The sequence below is a fragment of the Camponotus floridanus genome, unplaced genomic scaffold (genome assembly GCF_003227725.1).
Source record: "Camponotus floridanus strain SB8 unplaced genomic scaffold, Cflo_v7.5 scaffold3, whole genome shotgun sequence".
Classification (NCBI taxonomy): Eukaryota; Metazoa; Arthropoda; class Insecta; order Hymenoptera; family Formicidae; genus Camponotus; species Camponotus floridanus.
In genome coordinates this window covers 463,789-489,918 of record NW_020229436.1, presented here as the reverse complement: position 1 = coordinate 489,918, position 26,130 = coordinate 463,789, and the positions used below count along the sequence as shown (strand labels likewise).

The window sequence follows — 26,130 nt, the reverse complement described above, 5'->3', positions numbered from 1 at the left end:
TCCGCCGTTTCCGCCGTAGTCTGGCAAGAGTGTACGGAATATTTGCCTCACTTTGTCTTCGTTAACTCGAAAGGCTTAGCGGAAAAATGCACAGGATCCTCGCTCGCGGCAGTGACCGATCCGCGTAGCGGCAGATGCATCGCATCGGGGCCGAGCAGGATGTTGAAAATACAAGACGGAGGCAGTTATACTTCTCTTCGCGTTGGGTCAGACCGGGTCGACATTGCACGAGCATTCTGCACGCTCCTCACATATGAACGCATCCTACATCGTATCTCGACTAACTTTCACGCCGGGGATCTCGCCGAGAGCCGAGAGAACTTATGCTTCTGACACGTACGTAACGTAACGAGAATATCTGCGCGCTCTAGCACATTTTCCCTTTACATGACACTCGCCAATTATCAGTAACGCGGAATTAATTTGACGAAGCAGGACGCAAAATTTCATTCAATTTAACATACGTGCTATCAAAACGTGAAACGTTTCCGCGTTCATTTTTCCCGCTGCGCTCGCGCGGAAAATATCAGGATAAATATTTTTATCGGAGGATTATTCAGAGCTGATATACAGTTAAAGGGTTAAGGGGTTAAGATTTGCGTACTCGACGTGGGTGGCGGACCGAGCGAACCCGACGGAGGTTCGACGCGCGATTAAATAAACGACGATTTTATTGGCTCCGGCAGCCCGGAGTTATTTCCCGGATAGAGAGAGAACCGGAGTGTGTTAACTACGTGTGTATACCGTGGATAACCTAACCGGGCGTGCATACCAGGCAATCGTTTACGTACGTAGCGCGTGTATAGCAAGTGGGTAGGAACCCAGTCGTGAGATAGGCCGGTTTGTCGCACGTGCGACCGTGGGATCGTACAAGCGGGGCACAACAGCAGCATCTCTCTCCCCGTTATTTACTGCCGACTACCTTCCATCCCTCGGGATACCGGCGGTAATTAAGAACGGCTGTCGTGTGCGATGCTTTACCAAGAAACGACCAAACTACGAATATATCCCGCGACGCCCATGTACCCCCCTCTGCTCGGAAATTAATAATACTCACTTATCACTGCTTATGCTTCCTTCTCTCGATGTCTGCCTGCCTATCCATCGTGGAAGAATTATCGAATAAGCTCCAAAGTTTTCTTTTTCCCTCGACTAATATAGGTCCTGTGTTTGTGCTCTTAAATATCTTTTGACTTTTATCGACATTTTTATCATATGATATATATATATATAATATAATATTCACACATCTGATGACGACTAAAAAATAGTAATCGTTTCTTCTTTAATCAGTTTAAATCTGTGACAGGATAGATACAATTCTGATGCCATTATACATGACATTATCGCTCTCTGTTTTAAAAATAGAGTCTCAAATTTATTCAATAATAACTGGCGGGAATTTTCTAGTCCTTACCTCGACTGGACAGTAAACGTTATTTTGAAACGTGCCCGGCATCGGTCGTTTAATTGCGGTCCTCCCACTTAACTGATCGTTGATAACAATCGGGGACGATCGGAGCCAGATAAATACATTCTCATGCCTAGCCGAATCTATGCTCGTGCACGCTGTTGATATAGCATTATCAAGAATAATAAGTAACTTAATTTCACGACATGTATGTGTACGGCGTACATCTATAGGCCATTAACCGTACGTGCGTAACATCGGCATGGCAATTATGGCTCGCTCGACCTGCCGTAACATCGTTTAAATTCAAACATCGATCGTCTTCTTCGCGAAAGATATGAAATTACCGAGCGCGTTTTTTCAAACTCGATGGCGATGAAGATAACACGAGATGATTTCTCTCCTACCATTATTATTCGCGAAATCATAATTTCTCTTTTAGATTTAATGGAATATTATTTAAAGATATTGAATATTTCTTTGCGCGAAGATAATCCTTGTCGATAAAGTTATCAAACAGTTATAGATTTGTGAGTATTTATAAAAGCGCTAAATTAATATATTTTTTAATCGTAATCAAATGCTTCTTCAATACGCTTTCAGGAACGATTTTTGCAAAGTACTTATTTAAGTTTCTAATTCCGAATGTAATCTTTGTACAGGATTTATGATAACTCTTGACAGTATGATATTCGAAAAAAAAAAAAAAAAAAAACGGATTTGTTGGCGATCGCGTTGATCAAAAATTTCTCCTTCGTGAGAATACGCGCATAAACCTTCCGATTCACTCTGCATTCAAACACTTTGGGCCTAAGTAAACCTAAATCCGAAATAAGCTCCGGGCTTTCGCTTTTAACCATCGCACGAGCGAGATATCCGGCGATTCCGCTTAGCCTCGTTTCACTCGCTGCTTGGCCGATTCCCTATGTTAATCGTCGGACATCTCCGGTCCGCAATAATTAGACAATCAACGAGGATCAGAGGGGACGATGCGGTGCCGGCCGCGCGCGCATTAAAACGCCGGGGTAAAATTAAAGCTCCCGCTTTTGACGGCGGTCGAGGCAGGCGGGGACGGGAGGGAGGAAGAGAGGGATTTATGCTTTGCTGCCCTTTACCGTTCGTGTTGGACCACGGCTGACCTACGGAGCTGCTGTCCGTGGTACCCCAGCGACGGTTCTCAAGCTGGCCGGCTTACAAAAAACGGGCCGCAGCACGAAAGCCGCGCAGGTCGTTTTGTCCCTGGAGCGATTATCGGGTAAGGCGAAGCTGCAAAATTGGCCGCAACGTGGAAGTGGCTCGGATGTTGTACATATTGCGCCCACGCGACTCTCCTCGGCTTGCGGTTTCTTCTGCGGTCCGCGACGCGTTCAACGAAAGAGGTAGATTTCGGTCGCAGTAACGGCGAACAGTCGATGACATTAAATCGCCCGTCGTATTGAAAACTCGGGACTCACGTCATATGGCAATTCACGTGTAAAAGAGGCGCTTCTTATTTTTTTCGTAAAGATTTTTTTCCCCCTCGTAAATGAGGCCGTTGAAAAAATATCTGTAGCGTGATCAAGTTTCAGAATAAGATGATAAATTTCATAACAAAATATATCATAAATAGATGGAATATAATTTAAAAATAAAATACGAGATAATAAATTTAATAATAAAATATAATTAGATAAAATATAGATTGAAATATAATAAAATATGAGATAATAAATTTAAACATGATAAAACATTCAGAATAAGATAATAAATTTAAATGTAACAATAAAATAGAAATGCTAATAAATTTAAGAATAATAATAATAAAATTGCATGTTTTTGTGCGAGTTGAATTTCTTCGTAGATCGAGTCCGCATTCTCGAACTTGACAGTGAGATTGGGAGACACTGCGGGAAGCGGAGGACCCTCGCGAGATGAGTATTACGTTACGACGCCTACTGTAGATGTGTACCACGGCTGTTTGCCAGGCGAGTCGCGCAATCCCTCGTTACCCCTGACCTTAAAGTACGCGAAACGCATTCGGACTCGTTGTGTTAACTGTCGGAAGGTGGTTCAATTGGACGGGATTACGAAAGGAGACGGACAGGCGGTGCCGGAGTCCGTTTAGCAATAGTAATCCGAGACTATCCAACGGTCGGATTCCCCAGAGTCCGTAGGAACCCGTCGTATTCGACATTAAATGCGCGAAAGATAAGGGGGACCGCAATTTATCGCCCGGTGGATTATTGCCGCAGAAATATCATTGTACGCTTATAACGACGTATAAATAAATTTAAAGAAAAAACACAGATATTGTATACGCTATACGATAATTGCCATTTTATCAGCAATCGAGAGACAATTAAATTCGATTGCATCGCACGTTTCATTAATATTAAATTGCATCGTAAAATTATTATGGAGAATTCAGATTTGTCAGATATCATGTCAGCCGAATCATTTCGCAAATTTCACGATTCAGTAGTAAATTGTCAAAAGGAGAAATTTCACGAATATTGCAATCTACCGATATGTCATAGCGAGAAATTCAAGAATTCGATCTCGATCTCTAGGAACGAGAAATCAAGATTGGAGTAAAAGCTCAAACGACATCCGACATTCATGAATCTAGAAGCAGCTCCTTTCCAACTAGTCGTTTCGATGCAAAAGATAAGAAATACACATATGACTATGAACTTTAGTTATCTTCCCACTTCACGTAAGACATAATTATAATGTCTTTTCATATGCAAATATGCTTTTCATATGCTATTATTCTTAATCGTTTTTCACTTATGAATCAAAACGGTTATTTATTCATTGCTGATGCTTCCCCGCTGATTTCTTTTTGGTCGGCTTTAATATTCTTCTCCCATCGCTACGCGATATGTGGTCAAGCGATACGCATTCATCTAGAATATCTACGCTTTTATCAGATACGTCAGATGGTAATAAATCACGCTGCGTTGGCGAAATAGTTGTTGCCCCCGACAGCAATGGCAATTTTCGAAATAACTTAGCGCGAGATAATAAATTGCATACTGCGCATCTGTGCATCTGTTCCGCGTGATGCGTAGTCTCCGACACGCCGCTGCAAAATACGGCCCTCAGGCGAGGATCCCAGGCCTTCAACTAGTACGTCTAATTTTAGAACAAGTTTTTATGTACATATATATACACACATATATATAAAATTCGATAAAAATTCTTTTCTTTCATTTTTTGACATTTCGAAACATCGCTGATGATTCGACGTTTCTCATAACTATCGAAAGAAAAGGACTTTACGTGTGTATATATAATATATATTATTATATAAATATAAATAATAATAATAATATTTAAATATACGTGTAATGTATCTGGGATCATAAAGATTTCGTTAACATTGATGATTCGATCGATCGCCCCGATGGTACTGGGGGTCTCGGTAGAAAATCTCGAGTTTCACGTAACGATAAGTCGTTCGCGATCCCCGCTAGTTTCTACGGTTGCAAGCGAGCCGATTCCGGCGAAGAACCGGGAGAGGAGCCGAGGACTCCGCGGAGCTCTCGGCAGGAAAGATGGCTACGATCGTAAATCTCTGCCCCGGCGGAACTGGTTATACAAAATAGGCTCCGCTCCCGGGAGTTATAGCTGCCTACTCCGAATGCAAACTTCTTCACCGAACGCGCGCAAACCGCACGAATCCGCGTCTTCTCGGCGAGGCCCCAACGAGAGGACCGTTTCCACTGATACACGGCCGTGCTCTCGATTCCCGCCGAGATATCCTCCCGTTTATTCGCTCGTCCCGGCCGCGATCCGCGAGTACATTGCCCGTCGTCCCGAAGCGACCGGAGGACCTCGAGAAATTTGGAGATTCTCGAGAGGAGTAATACTCCAAGTATTTTAACATCTTCGGAGGAAAAAGAGAGGATCGTTCTTAATCTTACGTGCGGAAAAATGCGGCCCCGACGCGTTCATTAGATAAAATATGAGACACGAGCGAGCTTGGGTATACGACGGAAATAGTCGAGATATATTATGGTTTACAAAATGTGGAGCAGCGTCCCATCCCGCTGATAAAACGAAAAGTCACGGGCGATTAGCGCCGCCGTTCTAATAACACGAAATATTCTCAGATGAGCTATCGTGACAGTTATCTATTACGCCATATTACACGCACGCCGAGGGTTAAAAATACTCGCGAGGGCGGGACGCGTCGGAGGCCGCGGCTGGAGGCGACGAGCCTTGTAAATAATCCGGCGGCGTACGAAAGCGTATCTCCCGTTGAAAGATTGACCGTAGCGGCAACGGGAACGGAAAAACGCCGCTCCGGCGATTTCGTCGAAGAGATCCGTCTGTCGTCGCGCCGGATCTTTTCTTCCGCGTCGAGACGCGAGATGCGAAAGACGCGCGTCCGAGCCCTGGCGCCAGCGTTCCAATTAGAGTGCGTCTTCCCGACGCACGTATACGTGCAGGGCCGCACTCGAGTCAGCGAAACAGCGCCTGAAGGTCTATGCATATACGTGTTCCTCAACTTCCTCTTGTCGATTGACGGATTAAGGGCAACGGTACACGTACTTAACGCATTACGAGCGCGGGTTAGTTACAAAATAAGCGATAAATAATTTTCGGGGGACGGGGAGAAAGCGAGATAACAGCACTCTTCCTGGTTTCCAAAAAAAGGAAAATACCCCCTGGAAACTATATTTTGCTCTTTTTTTCGCGAAAATATCAAGTGCATGGATCCTTCGCAATTCGAGAGTTCTCGCGTATTTCGAGAAACTCGACTTGACACGACTTCCCAAGTGCGAACTGACCATATATATGAATCCAGCGCTGCTTGTATACCGTTAAGCTTTTCTCACGATAGCGAGAACGCGGCTCGCTCATCGTGAAGGAGACGTGGTACCGATGATGAGAATCTAACGGGCGCTGCCGCCGCCGCAGCTCCTCTAATCGCGACGGGCATTAAGCCGAGCATTAGAAGGCACTTCGCGCGTCTCTTTGAGCTCTTCTTTGAACTCGCTGAATGGCGAGGCGCGTGGATGATCGTAAATAAAGGCGTTTCGAGCGTTTTCATTCGAGCGGAACGTTAGGCATCGCTTCCCAAACACAGCGGTTCGCCGGCATTAATGGAGAAATACTAATACAAAAAATGAAGCACGACGATCATTTTTTACTCCTGGTGACTTCCCAGCCTCCCTGGTGACCTCTCACCCATAAATATCGTTGAAACTTAGATTTAAGAAAGCTTAGTTCTTTCAATTATTAATGTTACTTTTCTAATTTTCCCGATGAATAATAATTTAAAATAATTTAAAGTTGTTTGTTTCATTAATTTTTTGCAATTATTCGTAGATCCTCGGAAGACTCGAGAGTGCGGTTACCGTAGTGAATTATTTTATCGCGCATATATAAATGTTATCGCTAGCAGATGCACAAGTTTAACTGTTCCTTTTCTTCAATTTTCCGACACGATGATGAATATCGTATTTTTGCTGCTCGCGATACCGCGAACAAATGCAAGCTAGTCGACGAAGAGACGCGAGTTGGATACGCAGCATCCAACGATGTCTTCTTTCGTTCCCCTAATAACTCGCTCCGCTCGCGTCGATCCATCAAACCGGTATCCGAGCGTCATACATTGTACGTGCTGCGCGTATAACGAGCGAAAAACGAACGGATATACGTTGTTTCATCAAACTCACCACTTTCGGCGTCAAATCTCGCGGGTGAAAATCATCAGCAAAGATTTTCTCTTCTCCTCGCAATCTCTATATCTCCAAGTCCTTTCTATTATTTCTCGGTGCAACCGTTTTTCACGAATCGTGCAAACTTAAATATAAAAAGTGCAGCTTGAAAAATATTCCCACCTTACTATAATTCGAAGAAAAGTAAAATTTAATCTAATATAATCAGTCGTAGAAATATACTGGTCTCATGATTCTCGAAAAAGTTTGGATCGGTTTTTTTTTTGACGCCACGTTTTCCCATGAATAATCCTAATCTAGTGGGACGGATAGGCACGCCAAGCGATCAAGGAAGCATTAATCTAAATAACACCGCGATGGAAGTCTGTACGTGTCGAACGAACCGGTCTGTACTGTAACGGTGAAACCTTTCCAGGGATCAATCATCATTATTTCGTTGCGTTCTCGAACACCTACGCGCTTTGCTGGCAGTCTACTTTATTGCGACTGTGTCGCGATTGCACGGCGTTAAAAAAAATCTACCGGCTTAATAATAATGATAATAATAATAATAATACAATGCATTATTCTCCGGGCTCGAGTCCTACTTGAGCAAAACATATAATACGATACTGCGAATGCAGAGTGCCGCAGTCATTAATTATGAATTATGAATGGTGCGGAGTTACTTATAGAGAATTAACACTTTCGCTTCCAGCGAATGCGATTGTTGCGCGAATGCTGGACAAAAGTGAAAGCGTTAATTTCCACGAAAAGCAATTTACAATTTCAACCACCTTTTGGTATGCTAAATGATTGAATTATCGCTTCGTAAGAGAAGATACAAAAACAAAATCTTATTTGCATGAAACTTGGGGAAAATTCTCTTTATGCGAAACTTTGCTCTCTCTTGGAATTAATCTTGACGAGCTTCGATAATCGCGTTTGGCATATTTCTGGTAATTGATAAATTTATTCCGCGAGATTTAGAAACTTGTGTTTCGAAATAAAATTTTCACTATCCAGTGATATTTCTCAACCGATCGCTCACTTTCTTGTCGTAAACCAATCGTTGACATGAAATGAAACGATAGTCGTAAACGCAGTTTGTCAACGATGTTTGTAGGTGTATAACAGGCTTGAGGGAAGGACAAACGACGGGAAAGGGGGAGAGACTCATTCGACACGCCGATAAGATCGGTGGCGATCGGTGACGATTAGTCGAAGGCTATCTGGAAACTCCGGAGAAACGCGATTCTCGCTTTTTGCGCGAGCCAAGGAATTGCAAGAGTCCCATTGTTCGCCGGTCGGAAAATTTCCGACAACGTCGTGAAACAATGCGAATGCGATTCGAAACTCATTCGCGAATAAAAAAAATTGGAAAATAAAGGGGGAAGAGAGAAAGAGAAAGAGGTGATTATGAGCGATGATAGATCGCGCGGACAATCGACGCGACGTGGAGTTATGAAGACGCTGCGCGATTTGTGACGTCGTCATCGAAGCAATTTCTGCCGCGCTAGATGGCTGTTTATCTCGAAATTGCTATAATTCTTGGTCCGCGACGCGGTATCGGAAAAAAACGATGCCTCATCGTCGTCGTGCGCGCTAATGCCTCAATCAAGATCCGGAAAAATTGCGATGCAGTAGCACCCGCTGCGTTCATATTATTTGTATTTCCTTATACTTCCAGTAGCATTAATAACGTGCTGCTTATGATATACGGAGTAGCATCTCGGAGTCATTGCGACTTCTCGGAATTATAGATCAAGAAGCGTACGCTGTGTTATGCAATTATCATCTTATATTAAGACATCTCGAACGTTTATGACTGCAAATTTACCTTCGGATTGATTTCTAATTTTTAATAGCTATTCTATTTTCCGAGCGAGTTGTTCATCGTATAACGTCTTGGTCGATCGGGGAAAGTCAAACGACAGCTAATGCAAAACGATATAGATCCGATCGCAAAAGGGAGGTGGAAAATTTTGATTTACCCTCGTGTGCAAACCCCTCGCTCGCTTTGTTAGGGAAGCCGACACGCGTGACAGGAATGCACGTGGCGCGTTAACGTCGGAATTTCATGTCGAATCGTTCGCATCAGCAGCAATGACGACGAGCGCGTTATATATCCCCTTTCTTCGAAACACCCAGTAAAGCACGAACCCGCGATCGTTCAAAACTCCGTGCCGTGAGCGCCCTTCTGTCCGAAATCCCTGAAATCTCCATGGCTCAGCATTCCGGCCGTTTAACAGCGTGGGGGAGCGACCCGAATTTTTATCTAGCCGATTTGCATGTTTTAATATGCATTCCCCGTTTATCGGCAATATAAATACCAGATTCGCTTAAGCGGGCATTTCCGGCGACGACAATTAAGTCCGAAAGTGCGCCCGGGCCCGCCAATTTGCATTTCGTGCTATACACGGCGTACGGATTAATTGGGGGAACTTGATGGAATTACGGCGTAACGAAGAGCGGACGGATTATCTCTTCGGCGGTCTCTTTCGAATATATAAATCAAGCGATATTGACTAATCGTTGTCGGCGTAAATATCTCGCGCTGACAAGGCAATTTATAGGACGAGAGGTGCAATTGTTCCCGCATTGTTTCTCACGCTGTATACGAATAGCTCTTAAAATAAGAGCAATCAATTCTGCGACTATTTTTCAAATCCTCGTATATGTCAAGTTTTTCTCTTCTCTTCAGTGTACAAAGTAACGTTATATTCTCGATGTATCCAGCTAATGATTTATCTTTCGTAATAAATTGACCAGGCTGTCGATTATAATGTGCATACGCGTTAATTATTGACGCTCGAATCCTTTATAAATCTAGCAATGGACGTTCCCCGTTCGATGTCAACGGTTACAGATTACACGCTAATGGCGGTCTAACGATACTCGCATGCGGATTTAATAAAGCGGCCGGATCGACAAACGGCTGCGGGCTGCGTCCCGAATTTCGTGGCGAAACCGGCGCGGACCGATTGAAAAATGTCGAGGGGACCGAGCGAGAGACAGAGAGAACGGGAGGCGCGCACCCTGTCGCATTAGCCGTTGACTCCGCGCGTCATTAATCAGTGTCGGAAGACGCCTGTCACCGACGCCATCAACCCTCTCGGACCGACAGTCTCAAAACTCTCTTTCTATCTTTGTTCCTGTCTCCTCCTCCCTTTCTCTCACTCGTCCCAGCCGCCTGGTCATGATTCTCATCCGCAAGTATTTCGTCCTCGTGGTTTTCACGTTGGAAATAGGGGTAGATAATGTCAAGGGATTCTCTCTTTCTCTCTTTTCCTCTTTTTGCGGCAACGGAATTTTTAACTTTCCGCAAGGTGACCTTGTAACTTTCCCATTATGCGTGAATAATATTTAAGAGAGAGAAAACGAGTGGAATAAGTAAGAGTATATACAAGTTTTTCTATTCGCGTTTTTTGCGTTTCATGCTTTTCTTCATGGAAGAATTGCACCGCCTTGATTATCTGTAATTAAAAAAGTTGAATAATTCCGAGAGATATTTCTAGTCGTGAAATAATTTGACATTGAAATTTTTTAGAGTCATTGAAAAAAAGTTAAACTCGAGAAGGAAATTCAGACACGTAATGAATTCTGAGACGTCTTATATAATTGGGAGTATCCGATTAACAAACGAATAAGCTTCGGTCTAATTACAAGCGCTTGCGATTATCACGTTCGCGCTTCCTTCAGAAAAGTGCACTCTTGGGATTGTTGGTAAAGCGCTCGATCCTTGCAAGGACACTGTAAAGTTTTCCCTAATTAAATATGCCTCGAGGGTCCGATTCGAGAAACCCTACTCGAGCTACCCGGGACTGTTTACGAGGGTGGTTATAGATGTAAACCGTCCGAGCGCGCGATCGCGCGATCGTAAATTTTCGGAAACGCGATATCGCCATAGTCGACAGAAGATCGTTTGTCCCCCGGAGAGTTCATCAATTTTGCATCGGTCGAGTTCTTATGCCTTTACTCCATTTTCGCGCGTATCGACAATCGCATTTTACTAACCGATAAATTTTCCCTGATCAAGTCTGCTCGCGCATCGATAAAATCAAATATAAAATATTGCATTAAAGGAACGCGAGAGACCAATTAAATACATTTCACGTATCTATGCGTAGCCAAGACAGTTTACGGTGTTTCACTTGCGACAGATGTCGAGAAAAATAATATCAAACTCAGCGAGATCTTGAGGTCGCATATTCTTGAATTTACTAGGAAGGAAAGGATGACGAAGGGAATATAAAGCAGGTCTGAAAAATTCCGATCGATAGACGTTGAGCAGAGAATCATCTGCGATACACATCCACGTAAACAACTGTCGAAAATGGGCTGATCGCATTTTTCGGGTATCGTACTCTTCAATTTGCCGGGGAAGAAAAGAACGGCGGCCTCGATGGGATCTGAAGCTGAGCGGCAACCTGCCCAGGCAAGAGGGACTTTCCTTTGACTCGCCGCAATTTCTTAACGTACCGTGGAAAGATAACATCGGGGAGGGTGGACGGACCGGAGAGAGAAAATAATATGACGAAAGGGCAACGCGGGGGAGGATGGGAGATGGACGTTCGGAGCGTGCCGAGGGAGTAACTAATTAAAATTAGTCTTCGCTTCGTTGCTAGCTTTCGCTGTTTTTTGCCGGCAATCCCGGCAGCTCCGCCTGTACAGCGCGGGCAATATCTCGTCTTGAGTTTAAGAATCTGCGGGAAAAATTTTTGTCTTACCCCCGTGAGAGAACGCGGCCCCGCCGGCTGCCGGAAACTTCTCGGTAAGCTCTTCGCTATTTCTTTACACTCTAAATTCGTAAATTTCGAGATTAAAAGGGGATGCGAAAGGAAATTGAATTTACAAAACAGGACATGACTTTATTCGAGGATATAATATTCACAATCGAAGCAGCAAAAATTAACTCTAATATAAAACAAAAAGAAACGAGACCGTTGTTAAGAAAAGATCGTCTTTGAATTTTTTTAAAATTTCAATTCATATATTGTACAAAACCAAAATTGTGCGATTTCATCTGTATATAAAAATTTAAATTATGCCAAGAAAATATAATTATTTCCATGAAAAATACAGTTATATTTTCGGACGCTTTTATTTACCGCCCTGACGTAACAGGATCGCGTTTATTATTAAAACGTGATACTCGTGCACGAGGTCGACCGCTAAAATTCCTGCCCGCTTGCTCGGAGATGGAACGATCGATGGAATCCGCGGGAGAGCTCGTGACGTGAAGCGAGCGAATCCACAATTCGCGCGACACCGGCTTTTAACGGGAGCGACGTTCCTTTTTCTTCCTCCCTATCGCACGCCATCGCTTCCTGTCTCTCGCGGTCGTGAAAACGGTATCGTAAATTATGGGTGCGTTTTACTCCTCGCCACGCCGGGCCAGGAATCTTTTCAATGGGCCACGCAGACGCGCGCCCGCGATTTCTTTAAAGGCGCGTCTTCCGCGCGCGCGAGTTTATCTCCTCTCGGTGAGATATAACGTCAGTTATACACACATTCTTTCTCTCGGGCGGCCACTAAATATAAAGGCGAATCCAATTTCTCAAGTAATGCGCGATTTCCACCGGAGAATTCCACCCGGGGAAACGGGGCTAATTATGATCGGCCGACGACGTCGCCGACAACGTCGACGCCGACGCCCTTCTCGGGTCAACGGATATTTATGCCGCCATTAACGGGCGACTTTTGAAAAATCTCGCTCGAGCAAATGCGCACTCTTCGGAGTGTCGCGTTCTTTGTTACGCTTAAGTGCGGAATTTGGAGGAAGCGTCTGCTGAAACATGTAACAGTTCGTGTGCGGTGAAACGAAGAGACATTTTAAGTTCACGGTTATTTTTCATTTTCAACGCTAGTTTTTTTTAGTTTCCTTTATACACGTGATATCAAGATATTAAACTTTTAAATTATTATAAAGAACTGTCGAATGTCATAAATATATATAACAGCTGATTTTTCTCCCCAAATGTTCTCCCAGAATGTCAATCAGTTTGACGTTTTCAATCCTCCGGTAGACATGTCCATAAACGAGCAATCGTATGAGAAGGAAAGAGAAAGAAATATTTCGGTAATCCCATTAAAATCGATCTGATATAGCGTAGGATTCATAGCGAGGAGCTCTCTCACCCTGAATTTAAACGGCACGGCACGTGGTTATTATGTCCATCTATTTTTTTTTTTCGTTCTCATTCTCTTCGAGCACGTCGCCCGTAAATTACAGACGACAAATCCGAGCGATTTTACCGAAGCGAATGACTTGCACAGGGGACGGATGAGGGTCGGTAAGTAGTAATTCATTCGGAAAAGCGTCGTCTTCGGTAAAAATTAAAGGGACCGTCGAGCGGTTTACCGCAGGGCGGTTCGAGGAAGAGGAGGCCACCTGCGTACAGAGTTATCACCTTCGCCGGGGCAGGAACTTACTCGCGACATTTCCCTCTCCCCCAATGGCTACGTTCTACGATTGTAACCGCGCGCGGATTACCCAAATTAAACGGGCCCCCCTTTAATCCATCGCCCGCGTGTCGCCGGGAAATGGCGACGTAGCCGTTGTTCGTTAAAAGAAAATCCGCCGGATCTATCTCGGTGCAGATGGCTGTGGTCCTCGCGTCAATTGTTCGCATTAATTTCCCGAGAAGAAAAATTCTCGACGATCTGTCTCGCTCGTCCTCGAAACTGGTTTAAACGATATTTATTTTGCTTTCGTAAAAAATCAAAATGATAATCTAATTACGCTATAAAAAGATACTCTTGTGGCATCGAATGAATATACATTATATAAAGAAACAAGTTTCAACTAATATTAAGCTTTTTGCTCGAAAAATGTGGAGAATTATTCCTCTCTTTTTTTCGTCTAGTATCTTTTTCGTAAATAGAATACAAATAAAACATATGTTTGAATAAATAATTGTCGGAAAAAATACATTGACCTGCTTTAATCTGGCGAAATTTAATAAGCGCTTACGTCTTTACGCTCACATTATACCACAAATATAAACCAGGCCACGGGGGAGGGGCATGATAATGATAAATTTTCGGACCGCGACGTTTTAAACTGCGAGCACTGAAAATGCAAAAAAGGGCTTTAAGGCCGTGGCCGCTATCGCGCTATTAAAAAAGTTCTGTCGTTCGCTCGCTCGTAAAATGCACGCAGCCTAATCCCGAGTAATTTAAAGGTCCCGGACAAAAATTGGGGATGGGACCGGTGGCAGGGAGGAAGGGAGCAACGATGATATGCCTCGGAGTCCGTGGCTAGGGGGAAACGCTGGCGCTAATTCAACGCCATTATGCGAAAGGGTTGCTCTCGAAAGTAAAGCTCTCGCGGCGAATATTAGCGCTGGCATTAATAGAGACTTCTCCTTAGGAATTAATAGCTGCGGTCTTTTTGTCTTGATTATTCGCGTTGCGTTGGAATAAGAAAACGAAATGTCAATATCAAAAATAGATCAGATATTAATATCAATATCCTACATTAGTTTTCTTCAAGTTTCTTTTTCCTTAATTGTCTTTCCAGAATAAAGTTATATAAAAAATTTAAATATGAAATACATATTGCATTAATATAAATAAATATATCAATACATTAATATAATAAATATATATTACATTAATAATAATCCTTTCTCTAATTTTTAAATCGGTAATTAAAGATAAGAGAATACGGCTACTTTGACACGCAAAGTAGTGCGTATCTTTAAAAAATCTTGGTATCGCCCATGAAGCTTCTTCTACATTGACTTGCCGAGGCTATACTGACTGTACGAAGAGTAGTCTTTGATGCATCCTCTGAATATCTCTCCTCTGCCATCCCGTGGAAAAGGTGAATTTGAAAGCATGCGCGTCTTCAACGTAATATTCAACCTTTGAGCATAGGCAAACAAGAGGTCTATCGTATGATGCAGCAGTTTCGTCATTTTTAACTCGGCGTCTTCCCGAGAGAGAAATTTCGCTCGGCGGCATTAGCGACGCTTACGGTCGCCGGTTATTTTCTCTCTCGGCGCGCATTCTTGTTTTAAGGGAGGTAAACCACCGAGGTACATGCGCGGGATCTACGAGCCTTCCGAACGTACATCTTCCCGGTAAGCTACTTCTCTTTACGCGCGTGCATCAGGCGGTAGACGGCCTGATGAAGGACGCGAAATGAAACGAGTGCAGCTTTATGGAGTGTTGTTCCATACGCCTCTCCACTCTTTTTTAATCAACCGAGAGACTCGTTGGCGGAGGACGGTCTCGTAATCGAGGATAAATAAGGATTCACGCGCCGGAGAGCTTCGCCGCTCTTTACAACTTCTTCTTTTAGCAAACTTTGCCGTTTGCTCAAAATATTTTCCTGCGCCACATTACAGTTTCACGAGCAATGGGACGCGGCACAAATTGATGCATAGTAATCTACCGGTTTATGGGCAATATTTCTTTTTTCAGAAATTGCTCTTTAAATGTAACTTTTTATAGCAGACTAATTAGAAAATTTCTGCGTTGCGAAAAAATGTACAAATAAAATTCCTTATATTGCATCATCTATAAATGATTCTTATAGCTAAATCTAGTAGTATCCGCCACGACTTCATAAATCGTTCACGTAACTCGTTTATGCAACAAGAGAACTCCGATGTAAAATTCGATGTTAGCGTAACGCGTTAATTTTTCTCTCTCTCTTTCCGCGTAGCTATAACGCGATCGCTAACTCGTAATTAGCGCAGAAACGTTTTAACGAGACGAGGTAGTTAAGGGGGACGTTAACGAAGGAGCGATAGTTCCATCAGACATTCTTTACGTCGTCGTACAGAGAGGCAAATCGTTTGTCACCTAGTTCCGACCACCGCGACTTAGATCCTCCTCGAAATTTCCACCACGTCCGTGTCATTAATTATCAGCGCGTTCTGTCGTTGTAACCTGCTTGCATCAAATTAATCTCAGGGGGCCGAGTAACGAAATCGGAATTAGTGTAGCTGTTAATTTTGGACGCTGCCTCTCCCTCGACTCCTTTTATCTATTTAAGACGATTCGATATATATTGTATATCGATTATATCGATCGATCATACATTTCATCACTCTTTATTACATCGAATGCCGAGAGTGTTTTTTTCGCTAAAGTAATCGATGTAAAGTACCCGCGTCTGATATCGGCTCGAGGGTTCGCACTCGGTAATTGAGTGCGTTCATGCCGCAACAGCTGCATTTGCATATTATCACCACCGTCACCGGTTCCGACACGTGTGCCAGGCGCGCGTATCGTAATTCTACAAATTTCAATTACTGCGAAAAACTCTCCTATGACACGCAATACCGTTATCCTGCCATTAACGGCGATAACATTAATCAGTTGCAAGCACAAATAACTTATTCTCGATTCAAAAGGGGAAAAGGAACCATCCGGACTTTCGAGTATCTATCAAAAGTTTACAAAACTTAAAACAATAATAAACAAATAGCAGATCATTTAAAAAAAGAGTAAAATTTTATGATAATCAAAAAAAAAAGAAGAATCCTTTTTAAAATTTGATTCGAAAGATGGCTTTAAATAAATATTTATTTCAACGAGCATCGTAGCATCTTTCGCTTTCTATGCGATAGTCGGCATAACGAGATGCATTCCGTGCAGATTATCTCGAGGATCGGTTCGTGGGTTCCACGCAACATGATGCACCGCGACTCGATGTGCGCCATTGTCCTCCTGAAATATTTATGATGATAACTGCGAGGCTGCGTCCCGCGATAAAGTCTAGTCGACGTGATAATTTGCGCGGAAGCCCGCGATTCCTCCTTACGGACAATTAGCCGTCGCGCCGCGGGCTCTTTATTCCCCCTGCGACCTGAAAGACGGGGAGTAAAGAGTGAGCGCGCGGAAGAGATACACGTTCGGAGATGCTCGCGCTAGAACGAGCGTAATGCAGCACGGTAACGCGGCTATCTATATTTTAATCAGTCATAATTAAATGAATATTTCATCCGGCGCTCGTCGGGAACCCGGGGAAGTGAAGGGGAAGAGAGAAACACGCCGCCGCGGAGCTTTTCGTTCCCTAACAGGCGTCAGCCTACGGGAAAGGGTTCCATGCAAATTCGTGCCAGATTGGGAGCAGGGTGCGAGGCTGGCGAGGGTGGATCCTGGACGGCCATGAAGGGTGCCCGACGCCATCCGAGTAAGAGGTTAAGACGCGCGCACGAGGAAGCCGTGGAGATGACTAAAGAGCATTGAGAGCGAAGGTGGAGTTGCGAGAGGGAAAAGGTGGTTTTAAGAGAGAGGATTACAAGAGGAGATTTTGTAGGCACGAGGAAGAGAAAGGGAGAAAAGGAGAAAGGCACGGAGAGGGCTAGAAAAAAATTCAAAGCGGGAAAGCGCGGGATGAGAGATAGGCCGCGAAATTTACAGAAACTCGCCGGCGAAGAAATTTGAATAAAGGCGTGATTTGTTTATAAATCAGAATCGGAAATGAGTCCGTGAGAGTGCATATTAAAATGCAACGGGGCCCCCTCGAGCCGAACAGACTCGACAGGCGACGAACAAGAGACTTTCGAGTGACGCCTGCTAAGCGAGATAAAGCAGAGTCGCGAGCCTCTTCAACCATTGCTTTCCTCCCGATTTCTGTACTTATTCCATAGCAACGAATCGAATTAAGCAACCTCCCAGCCGAGTTTCAGCAACATGCGTGAATTTTTAGTTTAGTGACAGCATTATAATTAATAAAAATATATATTTGTGATAGAAAGGGTTTTCCATATGACTAATATCACAAAATTATTTTATATTTTTTTCATAAAAAAAATCTCTCTTCTTCTCAAACTTATAAATTTCTTATCGATAAAAAATTGTTAAAATAATATAAATAATTATACTATATCGCCAATTAGTCCTTAATTAAAAATCTCAAGATTGTTCCGTTAAAGATCGATCGATAAGGCTCTGAACAAACATTAATTTCCTAAAATTTCGCCCCTTTTAACTTTGCAAGGAAATCATGCCATTCTCTCAGAACGAGATGAAGCACGATAACTTCTTCGGGATTAACCCTGTATAAATCATCTCGCGGCGATTTATAAAAAAGGCATCGAGTGGAACCACCGGTTTACCTTGCAAACGGCCACGAGGCGCGCGGCGCGATGAATTCTAACGAGATGAGCGCGTAGGACCGGGCCGGAATGGAGAGAGAACGGGGAAAGGGGTTAGTCGTGCATTTTTCAGTGCGCGCCCGCACTAAAAATATAACGGGACACTGCCGGTTGTATGTAACTTCTAAGGTCGCGGGTTCGATCCCCTCCGGACGGAAAACACACCGCTATTTCTAGACCCGTGGTTATGCATGTCGCGCGTACACGCGCGACGGACGTACGTGGGGCCACGTCTTTACGCATGTTCGCGAAGGGTACGTTCAACCGTGATTCTCACAACCGAGGCGCTTTCGTTCACGTGCTGTAAAAAAAAAAAGAAAGAAAAAGGAGAGAATCGCGAACCTTCCAGATAACTATGATTGAGTTTTCTTATAGTGACTTTAAAATTTGAATATGTTCATTCGAATTTGAATATGTTCCTTAATAGATCATTATAACCACTTTATGTACTCGAGCGACTTTTAACGAGCCATTAAGCTTTGAGAAAATGACATTGTAAATCGACGGGATTGTAGGGATACAAATCGACAATACAAGTGCCTCTTAATAAATACGTGATAAATTAAATCCCTTTTTATAATTTAGTGTAGATTTATCGCGAGTAGCATTAATAACTTCACAGGAAAACAGTTGTAAAAATACGATGGGGTATAGAAATACGAAGAATGGCATGCGAGATCTCTATGTGTATAACCGCTATATTAACGCGAAGAGTATATTCAACCAAGGCATTCACATTGAGCTATCTATACTCGTACGTTGCAGCAAAAAAGAGGACCATGACCTTCGTTCGTTCGCAGAAATTCTTGCGCTCGAATCGATAACTTCTGAGTCGCGCGTTGTAGATTGAAGGTAGTGCAGAAATAAGTCAGAAGTATGATACATATATTCCCTGTATTACGTACACTTAATAATTCGCTACGGGGAATAACTCCAACTGTTTGTGCTCATAAGTCGTTCACCTATACGCGCCTTGTGATATCAAGTACCGTCGTCTTCATTTATTTATGTAAACTTTCGCGATCAATAATTTCACTTGAGCCACGCTCGAGATCGACATTGTAAGAAGTGCGGGGATCTGTTGTGCACGTTTAGAATTAAAAAGAACCCCCGCGAGCTAGTTAATACAAGTAATAAAATTAAATCCGATTCCCATCTCGCGTTATATATGAAAGGTAATCGTTTTTAACAGGAAGAGAGAGACCAAACAAATCTTTATGTTCGGAGTTAATTCATCAGCTGGCGCATAAACCAACGTTAGGACGGTTTTAGGCTTCCTCATAGATTCTCTCTGTCTCCTAATCCACACCGGCCTTCGCTGGCATTTATAGGGAAGTTTGAAATTGCAATCGCCCTCCGCGAGCGAGAGCGGGCGAACCCCGAGGCATTTAAGGGCGTGCCCTTGATTGGCACGGAGATTGTTAAGGGGGTTAGCAGGCCACTGTGCATGAGCCACTAGCCTAGGATAGAATCGAGATGGAAGGGAGATGGATGAGAGAAGGGTTAGCAAGCGTGAGATGAAGCGCTATCGTAAAATTTGCCGCCATTGCGACGACGTTATATTACATTTATATTGTAAGTCCGAAATGTCGCGCGAAATGCTTCGGAGTATTGATCAACGAATGCGGAATTGCGTCCCTCGTTCGTACTTTGGTAGTCTAACACACGCAAAATGACAACGCACACATACATTAGACACCCCATAAAGCTATTGTATTTTTCCGCAGAATATTCGATCTTACATATCCGACTTATTCTTATATCGCGATATCACTACAAATGCAATTTTCACAACTTTAATTCCTTCATGTGTTAAATATTCGATTTAATGAAATTAAAAGTGTCACATTGATACGTAATAAATTAAAAATAAAATAAAAATAATGCGATAAATTATTATTATCTATTTCAAAAATTCACTTTAATTTCGCAAATATTATTAAAATCACACAGCATTAATTTACATCTTTAATCAACTTCATCATATTTCGAAATTAAATTTTCTATATTTAAAGAAATGCTTCGATTAATTTTATTCCATTATCACATTATGACATTTGAGCGCAATATCGTGTAAAAATATCCATCAGATAAATAAAAATGCAAACGATAACGTTTAACGTAAAATGTGCAATGCTTGAACGTACATACGTAAAGGTCTATACATCGAATCTCTTTGCAATGGATCTGTCTGCTCTTCAAAATTCGGCATTGAATACGGAACAAGGATCTCGAATAAAGCGCTTTGCTCGAGCTAATCGATATCCATTGGCAAGTGCTCGCGAGACCGATAGCAGCTGGGCGATGAATAGCTCTTAGTTGAAAGTTATACAAAGACCAGCTGGTACATGCACCAGCCGGATATACATACGTCAACTGTAGTACGAATAAATTAGCACGGAGAGAAGTCAAACGACGTCGCGTTAAGGGGTAGTTAATTGGCGCACTAACTTTTTGTCGCAGACACGCATGTAAATATACATATGTATGTATTCGTGCATACATGAATGTACTTTAGCTTTCTTTTCTTCCTATACATTAATTCACATATATGGAGCAGGGAACGTAAAACGAAAAGTTCCTTTAATCATCGTCAAATAGAAACACTCATCAATATGTAACGTCAAATTTGCAGCGTCAAATACATCCACTTCACGCACTGAAATCATTCTAGCTCTGCGTCGTTTCGGTGTTTGTCGGTGAAGGCTTTCAATTCTACATCATTAGCTATAAAGTATTGTCGACTCGAGTAAATAAACATGTAGATTACGTAAATAGACCGCAAGAGAAATAAATATTTAGACCGTAAAATAAACATCATTAGCTGTTTCATACCGTCTATAAACAGAGCGTATACATTTAAGGATCATAAGGATTGCATAAGCTGCACATTTACCAGACATTATTGAACTAAATTGTGTTTTTTAATTTTATCGTTCCTTTCTCGAGCAAGATTTTTTTATCTTTTCAAATCTTTTTGCAAACGACTTTTTTTATGCCCTCAATTTAAAATTGTGAAGAATACAGAAATAAAGAATTACATTATTTACTTTGATTCTCGAGAAATAACGATTTACTCCGGTTTTCTTCAACCTTTTCCTAGTACATCAGAGCACCGTGACTCGTAGAACTATTTACCTTCTATCTTATGCCTCGAAGATTTACGGGGTCGAAAGCTTTTTTATTCCCTCTTCACGTACGACTTGCCTCGTTAATTCAATTATGTTTTCCCCCCGCGATCGTACGATTCCGCTTTACGATTCGCCAGAAAGTCGTTTGATGCGCCGCAGTTGACTCGACTCGGAATCGGGGAAAACGTTTCTATAAATCGTAAATCGAGGGAACGAGAATCGCGATAAAGTCGTCGATCGATTGCAGCTCCTTAGGAAAGCGCGTCTTCCGGCTAGAATCGTTTCGTAAGATGACGAAACTTTATTTCAAGACTTCTAAAAAGATATACACAATCTTTCTTATTAGTCAGAATTAAAATTTTATAGCATCATTATCGATTTTTCTTTCTAAATATACGCGAAAAATTATTGGAACGCTGGAACGTTTTAATTTTTAAAATTGCTCGAAATAAATTTGATGTCATTAAATGAAGCAAGCGCACGGCGGTGGAATCGAGTCTATTCCATGCAACGTGATTCCCATAGAAACGATTATAGAGCCGTAAATTACTCCCAAGTGCCCCGAGGAACTTGCTCTTTATACGCTACGTTAAATTGAAGACTCTTAATAGTGATGTAACGCCCGTGTTCGAGGCGGGTGCGCGCGTTATAATTAAAGAGGACGTACTATCCCAGCAATTATCGTCCGGTACCGCTAAAGCGCACGACATCACGGCGATCGCGCATAAACCCGAAGCACGTCTTCTGGCTTGCATGGAATGATTTTGCATGTCTTTGCACCTCATAACTCGTTCGCTATGAATATTTCAAAATTGCCTCTGTAACCAATTACATTCATCGATTTCACCGTTTACATATTTTTTGTAATTTTAGATAAATATATTTTTCCTCTGTACATATATTAAGTGATTTTAAAACATGTAACTGAATTGCAGTAGAATTACAATTATATTTTCCACATGTAATAAAATTTATATTCCTGCAATTTAACTTTCTAATACAATTAATTTCAAGACATAACGAATTCAGAATTAGAGAAAAATTACATAAATTATAATATTATATATTATAATTTATAATATTACATATATATAATAAAAAATGTATTTAAATATTTTCGTACAAGATGGATGTAATTTCGCGAGGTAGGCTTTAATGTCTCGGATTTTTCAGAATTACGTAAGTGTAAATCACCAGCACGTGCTAGACCTCTCTAATTAATCGACTTCGATCGTCCGGGAGCGATAATTGGCACATTCAGACCACGCGCGAGTCATCAAACGCTAACTATATCGAGGTACTGCTTTAGTCCTCTCGACAGAACGACCTACATTACCATGTGCCGTTCGCGGCGACGAACAGGGGGAGCGGATAGAAATCCGGGTAGAGGGTCGGGTTTTCCCCGAGTTGCCTTGCCCCAGCTCCTCGTATCCCCCATGAACCCCTCCGAAACGCCCTTCAAAGCAACCCCCCGGTTGCGAAAGTGTTGTCGTCGTTAAGATTCTCGAGAAACTCCCTCGCGAAACACGCGCCTTGCCTCACCGGATGCTCTCGCGTGTCTTGTCACGGCTCGAAACATCTCCCTTTCAATCCTCATTCCGACTCGCGCCCTCGCCCTTCCGAATTGCGAATTGCGAAACGTACTATCTGCGATTTGAAGGCACGTCGTTCACTTTAACATAGATCGGCTAGCACGTTTGATTTGCCGCGTACCGTTGAAATCTTGATATATGTCACACAGCGACGTGTCTCGTCGTATATTCCAACTTTCCCTCAGCGAATACGAAATACAGCAACGATTTATTCCTCTCGCGATGGCCGCGATAGAATCGTGAAATACGATTTCGGAAAGTTTGCCGTTTCGCGATACATTCTTTCAAATATTCAAAATGGATGGCATTAACTGTACGACATGACAGCGCGATGTGATTCGCAACATTTTTCGATAACAATTAAAAATATTATACGCGAATGCGTCATTTTTCGTGATGATACCGTTGTTAATCCCCCCCCATGTTTCGCTTTCTCCCCGGGCAGAATACAGTTTTTCCCCGCGAAAGAATGTAGTCTCGGTCGTTGAAAAGGGAGGCAGCCTATTGTTGTGAGATTGTAAAGGGAGCCCGTTTTCGGTATTGTCCGTAAAGAAATTCGAAACTTCGCCTCGCGGAATCAGGTTCTTGGAGTTTATACAGCGAGTAGAAGGTGTAATTATTAAAGTGAAAACTCGGCCTTCGGCTCCCCTTTACCTTTGATAATCAAAAGGATAAGGACGTCCAGGGTTTCCATTGATGGCACGAAGCTCGATGAAACTCGCGACGACGGTCAACATCTAATTCTGGCGTTCACGTATTATTCTCTAGGTCATCTACATATTACATTATATTATTTGCAATTCTAAATCGAACCTCGAAAGAAGAGTAAATCGACTATCATCGCCCAAAAAAAAAAAAAAAAACAAACAGGAAGGAAAGTTTCATCGATTGAACCTCCCGAAATCTCGATTGATCGCGAACTAAATGATGTGAGAGCAAGCGAAGAATCCATTGACGTAAACATGAGGAACGATTTGGGAATTGCGTAAATACCGTACCTCTTGGTCAGCTCCCTCAGGCTTAACAATCAGGGGATCGGGAATTGCTAGGATCTCGGCCGGTTCTCGATTAATCCTTTGGGAAGTGGACTCTAACCCCTCTGCATCTGAGCCGCGCTCTCTCTCTTTTTCCTTCCATTTCTTTCTTCTCTCTCTTCCTTTCCTGCTTCTTATAATTCTCATCACGAATAAACCGCGCGATGGAACACGTGAGTTTTTGCCCGCCGTGAGGATAACGAGCGAGCAAATTACGGTGATCGACGTAATGATCGAAGAACAGTGACTTTGTGATCGCCTAATATAATACAATGTAAGAGCAACCAGATAGAAAATAAGTCGAGAAGACGCTTTCTCGGGACAGTGACGAGAGTAAAAATAACGCTTTGAAAGGAACGATTGTTCCTCTATAAAGGACAAACGATTAATTTTTTCCAATACTAACAACGATAAATATCCTCGTCTCTCTTTTTTAAAATATATATACATATCATTTAGCTTTGATATCGTTTCGATAACGAAACGATTTTTCATCTGTTCATTATTTTCCATGTTTGTGGCTTTATTTAATTAAATGATTTGACTTTATACGCAGTTTTATTCTCTATAATCACCGAGATTGTTGTAAAACGCAGAGTCCGATAAACTTTTTATATGCTCTCGCGCGTGGAAAATTCGCGCGGCGTCGGGTAATTAATTGCCTTTCAGCTTCGTCCATCGATGTAATATTAATGCCGCTGGGCTTGACTGGAGAGGTGCGATCGTTCGTTTAGAAATTTACGATACCTAACCAAATACGCTCGCGCTCGATAATCGAACGTAATGTCTCGTGAATTTTCGAGGCTCGTTACACGCGCCTGCTCGCGGGAATTACAAAGCGAGCGAGCTGACGCTTCGTAAATGAGAGGCATCTGCGTTTGAGAGGCAAACGGTGAGCGCGGGGCGATGATGGAAATCACAGGTTTTAAAATTTCTCGCTCGAACGAGTTGCGTGCCGTTTGAGGAGATTTGTAAATTTATGACTCAACGCGGCGGGTATTTAGGCCACTCTTAACGGCCACGCAGCGTACGATTTGTCAGTTGTTGGAAGGAAACGCGAGTAAAAATAATTTGCAGTAATATTCTGGCAACGCGACGTCCTCCCGTCTCTTCTTGGCGGGTCCTCCGTTTCCCTCAGGGTTCTTGCCGGATGCACACTCTGTATACTTTTCCACGAAACTTTAGCCCGATTCCCGACATCGCCCAGCGAGATCCGCCATGAAAGTCGAAACGACAGCCGGACTGGGAGAGATTCGAGACTCTCGGGAGCGGGTTCGTTAATTACAGAACGAGAGGAGAGAGCCCTCCTGGGATTCCTGTTACCACCCGTTATCCGATCCGTAGGTGAAACCAGTCTTCTTCGTCGTGTCACGATCGCGGCGTAAAGCGAGACTAACGCGAAAGTTTGCGTAGGAAAGAGACAGGGGGATGGATTACGAGAATAACAATGAGGGACAGATTTACGAAGAAAGTGAATAGAGAGAAACGAGCGAATACGAGGAAAGTTGGGAGTATAATTGAAATGCAGCTGGAAGCGCGGCTGTTAAAAATAAAATGATTCTGTACAAGAAGATATAAAGAAGCATCGTTATATTTGCCAGCTCCACGTGCCAGCCAATTTGACATAGCTACTTCATAATTCTCTTTGAATTTGTATTATAATTCTAGCTGAAACGAAAGGCGTCCGCCATAATCGCTGTCTGATTCTATAGAGAAACCGTAGATGATAGTTCTCTCACCCCAAAATCCCATAAATCATCCACACGCTACGCACATCTCCCGTGTTACAGCTCTTCGATAAACCTACGCGGATCCAGGCAGTGAAAGAGATAAGAATGATATCCTCGAGATCGAATTTCTTTCAGCGCTTTCCTCCGATGGCACTTACTTATAAATCAACGAGTCGCTGCAACGGTCTCTCGTAGAATTTCGGCATCGAATGTTTCTGCGGCTAATGGCGGATTTACAAGAAATCCATAAAGAAGCGAATCGAGTGGACGATTTAAGTATCTCTTTCTCAGTGAGAAAAAGCCAAACGATTAACTCGCGACTCGAATTTACTACTGATTTCGTATAAATCGGCCATAGTGACGTCAAATGATAGCGACGTAACGAAGAGAAATCAGAGGAGGATCAAAAAATCAGGGAGAAGAGCGTGCAAGAGGGGGTTAACCGGCAACGTGAGGGCAGG

The 26,130-nt window shown here is 42.8% G+C and overlaps 1 protein-coding gene across 1 annotated transcript in view; it reads left to right on the top strand.

Annotated features, from left to right (window-relative positions):
- Positions 1-26,130, top strand: part of LOC105257681 (MAP/microtubule affinity-regulating kinase 3) — a 202,495-nt gene that overhangs the window by 86,458 nt on the left and 89,907 nt on the right. The window lies entirely within an intron of this gene.